This window comes from Paroedura picta, chromosome 3 (genome assembly GCF_049243985.1).
Source record: "Paroedura picta isolate Pp20150507F chromosome 3, Ppicta_v3.0, whole genome shotgun sequence".
NCBI classification, from domain to species: domain Eukaryota; kingdom Metazoa; phylum Chordata; class Lepidosauria; order Squamata; family Gekkonidae; genus Paroedura; species Paroedura picta.
Genome location: NC_135371.1, coordinates 19,108,152 through 19,114,151, shown reverse-complemented (window position 1 = coordinate 19,114,151; position 6,000 = coordinate 19,108,152).

The following is a 6,000-nucleotide window of genomic DNA, read 5'->3' as shown; positions in this document are numbered from 1 at the left end:
AAATGAAAACTCCTTCCCCATTCTCTTTCTCCGTGCTGCGAGAAACCAAGCGAGCTTTACTCTCTTCTGCCCTTCCTCAGACGTCGTACCCAGCACCTCTCGAGGGGGCTGGTGGGATAGGCAGCTAAGTTGGAAGAAGCACGGAAAGTCCGCTGGGAGGAGTCGGCAGCGCTTTGGGGCCGGTAGGAAGAAATTTGTTACAAATTTCTACTTGCCCACCTCATTTTTAAGACATGAATCCCATGAAGACAGAAGAAGAAGAAGAAGAAGAAGAAGAAGAAGAAGAAGAAGAAGAAGAAGAAGAAGAAGAAGAAGAAGAAGAAGAAGAAGAAGAAGAAGAAGAAGAAGAAGAAGAAGATCCTAATTGTTTGGCTACATTGCTTGAACTACAATGGCTCTGCAAAATGAGGAGACAAGTTTCAGACCCTCCTCAACCAGTTCCTTTAGTAATTACACACACACACAAACACACACACACACACACTTAAAAAAAACCCTTTCCAGAGATAGTCCGCTGGTCCATCTAAATCATAAATATTAAATTCTCTAAATATTCTTTTACCTGTACCTTACTGATGCTGCTGCTTGATATTCCCAGAGCTTCATGAATATTAATCTCAACTTTAGGTTGCCTTCACACTTGGTAAGAGGAACGGGGAAAGTAGCTGTTCAGAGTGACAGCTTTCCGGAGGGCATGCTTTCTTAACTTTCCCTTCATTTAGCAAGGATAAGTCTTTTTGTTTTTTTCTCCCTATTTTTTTTTTAAAGAAAGTATTTATACAGCCTTTTCTTCTTCTTTTCCTTCCTCTTAGTACATATTTCATTTGCCGTCAGGTCTCCTTTTATTGCCTCGTGCCACTGAATTGCCATATAGGTTCTCTCATCTCCCATTCTCTGCAGTATTTTTCTTTCCCACCTTAGCGCTTTCAAATGGGCTTTTGGATTGCAGTGTTTACTGTTAAAGCATGATTTGATGCAAAACTGGAATAGTTAGAATGCGTTTGATGGTTTCCTAAAAAGCATGGCGTTCTGTACTCAATCTATTTTTTCATCAATACAAGGCTTGATAACATCAATCCATTTTTGAAGGTTGTTTGTTTGCAGGTGTCTGGATAGCAGGGCTCGTACTGTGAAGGTATTTTGAAATATAAGGGTGAAGTTGCTTTGATTTTCCACAATTTCACTTCACTTGTATGTACAATACTGGGGTTTTTTCTTGTAACCTGACAAATTAACTTCACACAAGGGTCAAATTAAGATTTACCTGATTGAGTATTCTATACTATGCCATTAAAGGTAGGAAATTTGAAATTTGAAAATTGATTTTTTTTTCTTTTCATGAAGAAAACAGAATGATGGTTGTGTTGGAAACATAGTGAGAAAGAACTGGTATGATCTACTGTTAGCCCTTGTGAGGTAGGGCTGTGGTTTAGTGGTACAGCATCTGCTTTGCATGGAGAAGATTACCAGGTTCAACCCCGGGTACCACCAGTTAAAATGGACAGCCAGTTTGCAAGGTGAAAGAAGAAGAAGAGTTGGCTCTTATATGCCACTTTTCTCTACCCAAAGAAGTCTCAAAGCAGCTTACAGTTGACTTTCCTCTCCCCACAACAGACACCATGTGAGGTAGGTGAGGCTGAGAGAGCTCTGATATTACTGAAGAAGAAGAGTAGGTTCTTATATACAGCTTTTCTGTACCTGAAGGAGTCTCAAAGCGGCTTACAGTCACTTTTCCTTTCCTCTCCCCACAACAGACACCCTGTGAGGTGGGTGGGGCTGAGAACCCTGATATTACTACTCAGTCAGAACACCTTTATCAGTGCAGTGAGCCCAAAGTCACCCAGCTGGTTGCATGTGGTGTAGTGCGGAATTAAACCCAGCTCGCCAGATTAGAAGTCCACACTCCTAACCACTACAGCAATTAATACAATTATTATTATTTTTTAAAAAAAATTACAACCCAAAAAATTAAAGTGTGAATATAGCAAACAGGTGTTTGAAAATACCTGTATGGTACATGTATGACTACAAGACTGCCTCTTGATTGTCCTGTCAGTGGCTATCCGAGGTTTGTTGCTGTGTCACTATAAAATAGCCCTGGCCCGGAGACCCTGAGCTTGCCTTATCCTGTCAGATCTTGAAAGCTAAGCAGAGTTTGCCCTGCTACATATTTGAATGGGAGACCAGAAGGAGAATATCACTGTTGTGACACGTCTCTTGCCTTGAAAAACCTACAGGGTCACCGTAAATCAGCTGTGGCTTCATGATCCCTCTCCCCCCCCCCCAAAAAAAAAAGAAAAAGAAAAAGAAAAAGCAAAACTGCTCTGGTTTAGACTTTTGTCAGAACTTTCCTCACAATACTAGGTTCTGCAGGACCAATTTGTTCTATTAAAGTCAACTTACGTTCTTTTTGAAATGTGAACGGAAGAAGCAACTTGACAGAGTTGCTGAAATTTAAATGATCACATCCCCAGAAGCTATTTTCAAGACAGCTATGGCGTTAGTGACCCTTATTTATCTCAATTGCATTTTGCATTTTACAGAGTTGGGATGGCGTATAGAGAAAACAGAAATCCTATTAAATCTCCCCTCCGTGCGCAGAAGATGAGTCGGGGGAGGCGCGTTTGCATCCATGGCTCTGTCAAAGAGATATCTAAATGTAGATCCAGAATGCTTTGCAGATTTTGGAGAAGGTCATGCAATTGATGGTGATATTTACAAGAGTGGTTGAAAGCTGAGGGGGCAGGAATATATCAGATCTCCTTGTCTGTAGGCTTTTCATTTAAGAAGACTGGACCAAGGATATGTCATTGTCCTCCTTCCTATTTACATGGATTGACTGCTTAGTGGCTTGGTTGTATCCCTCAGAATGTAGCCCACGGTTAAGCAATTAGTTTATATGCTTAAACTTTTATTTGGAATTATATGTACACTGTTTTTGTATGTTTTTCAAGAAAAAAACACTTCCTATGCTTGGTGTTTGGAAATGGGGGGGAAAAAGAAATCTGTACTACAAAATTAATGGAAGATCTTCACTAGAAATTAAAGCTTTATATGACAGTGGAGATTCTGACTTGGATTTTCATAATATAGCAAACTGTTAAGTAGGAGGATAGTTTGAAAATCTCCGTTTGGGAAGTTTACTTTCAATCATATTGAAAGAGGGATGATTCATTATTATGTAAGCAGGGTGAGCGCTTGATGGAAGGTAATTGTTATAAATCACCTCCAAGAGATTTGTATCTTGTTTGGAAACAAATTGCTGAAAATACTAAATGTGAAACAATTCATGTTGGGCAAAAACAATCACTCCAGGTGCACAAATAATTGTTTTCAATACTGGGTTCTATTTTCCTGATGAGTTAAAACATGAGACAATTCCACCATGATAACCGTTTTCTATTGTCTCAGTTCCTTTTGTCTTCCTAACTTGCATATTGAGTTCTTGAAACTGCTTCTTCGGTGTGACTTATAACATCTGTATCCTTCTCTGTGGTGTCTCAGGCAATGTTTTCTATTCAGAGTTTTGTTGTTATCTTAAAAACCCTCTTCAAGCAAATATTTTTATCCATATAAATCTGTTTGGTAGCAGAAGATTATTTTGGAAAATGTAAAGTCCATTAGGATATTTTGTGGAGATGCAAACAATTCAGCAGAATCATATTGGGTTTTTTTTTTTAAAGAAAGGGATCTATTAAAACCATTGTATGAGAAATAGCTTGTGTCAAAAAAAAATCTCTAATCTGATTTATGTTTAAATGATGCCTTGCAAACCTGCCTATTTTCCCAAGAATACTAATATTAGAGCTTTCTCCCTGTGGTCTGTTAAACCTTAGCTTTGTCAAGAGGATCAAGCTACGACAACAGTGTGCACATATGTAAAAGTGAAAATATTAGGAGTCTGAATAACAGACTGTACGATTTACAAGCATTCCTAGTGGGTGAATATGTCCTATGTGCCACATTAAACCAATTGTTTCAGCGTCGTCCTCAATGGTCAACAGTACATTAAATAGGCAGAACACACACTTCGAGAATATTATATATCTTTTCACAACCAAGTGTTCTCTGAAATTTAAAAGGGGGGGGGGAAACCTGAATTATTATAGTTGAAATTGACAATATACTAAAATTTTAATTAAAACTTGACTTTTAAAAAAGTTAGAATTTTATTGATGGTTCAATTTCTAACTTGCCATTCCCACACAGTGGCTCATGGTGGGTAACAGCAATCCATCATAATAAGACTCCATAATATACACATAAACCTCCATTAAACCCATCCAGACAAAACTCCTTCCCCCCAGCTTGACAGACTTCTTAACAGCAACTTCCATAGGGCAGCCACAAGGGCACCGGATGACCTGGCTAGATCAGGGAGGGGACCAGATCTTACTTCCCTGGCCTGGAGCAGAGACGTGGTAGAAACAGTTCCATTTTGCAGGCCCTGCAGAACTGGAAACATTCCATCAGGGCCTTCAGCTCTCCTGAGAGTTCATTCCACCAGGTCAGGGCCAAGACAGAAAAAGCCATGGCCTAGGCATACTTCCCTCAGGCTAGGGATCTCCAAGTGATTCATACTTGTACACCCTTCAAGAGGCATATGGAAGTAGGTTGTCCCACAGGTATTTGGGGTCGAGACTGTAGATGGCCTTAAAGTTTAACAATCCGCAACCAATGCAGCTGCTTCAGCACAGGCTGGATATGGGCCTTCCAAGATTTTCCAGTGAGGACCTTAGCAGCTGCATTTTGCACCAGCTGCAATTTCTGGGTCAGGGACAAGGGTAGACCCATGTGGAGCGAATTACAGATGTCCTGTCTAGAGGTGACTGTTGCATGGATGACTGCGGCCAAGCAATCCAGGGACAGATAGGGTGCTAGTAGCCTTGCTTGGCAAAGTTGGAAAAACGCCATGCGGCTACTCCTGTGAACTGAGCCTCCATGGAAAACGCGGCATCCAAGATTACACCCAGATTTCTGGCCAAGGATGAGATGTTGCGTTGCACCCCTGCCGGTGTGAGTAGGCACGTTTCCTGATCTGTTGCCTTCTTGCCCAGCCATAGGACCTCCATCTTTGCTCTAACCATCCAACTATGGATGGTTAAGAATTAAGAATGATTTCACCTCCCATGCTATCTGGTTGGGCAAAAAATATTTTATGTACACACACATATATATATGTGTGTGTGTGTGTGTGTGTATGTGTATATATATATATATATATATATATATATATATATATATATATATATATATACATACATACACACACACACACACACACACATATCAGTTGTAATTCCAGGAGGACTCCAGCTTCTACCTGGAGGCTGCTAACCCTACCCATAGTGTGACCCTGACTTGACCAGCAACAGCTACAATGGGCCCCTAAGCCAAGATTCCCCTCTGAGCTCCTCTGCATACCACAGTCAACCAGTCACAAATAATACAGTAGCTAATCATGCAATTTGCTGTATGCATGGATAGCCTAGCAATTCAGGTTGGAGACCAGCTTTGGTGGTGGCCAGGGTGTGGTTGGGGATAGGGCAATCTTGCTGGATCAGACAAATGGTTGATGTAGTCCAGTGTTTTGTTTCATAAATTGGCCAATCAGATGCCGAGGAAAGTCCAACAAACAGGGTACAGAGACCATGATGTTGGTTCCTAGCACTGAATTTCAGAAATTTATTGCTTCTCAATGTGGAAGTTCCCTTTACTCACCGTGGCTACTAGTCATTGATGTATCCTCCACAAATCTGTCTAATCCCCCTTTAAAGTCATTTATGCAGGTGGCCATCACTACGCCCACAGGCAGTAAATTCACAGTTTCATTTCTCTTTGAGTGAAGAAATACTTCCTTTTGTCTGCTTGTAACCATATCTCATCAGCTTCACTGCGTGCCACCAAGCTTTATGGGCAAAGGGAAAAAAAACAGTCCCTCTATCCACTTTCTCCACTCCATGCACAAATGTATAAACTGCTATTATGGCCTCCCGTAGC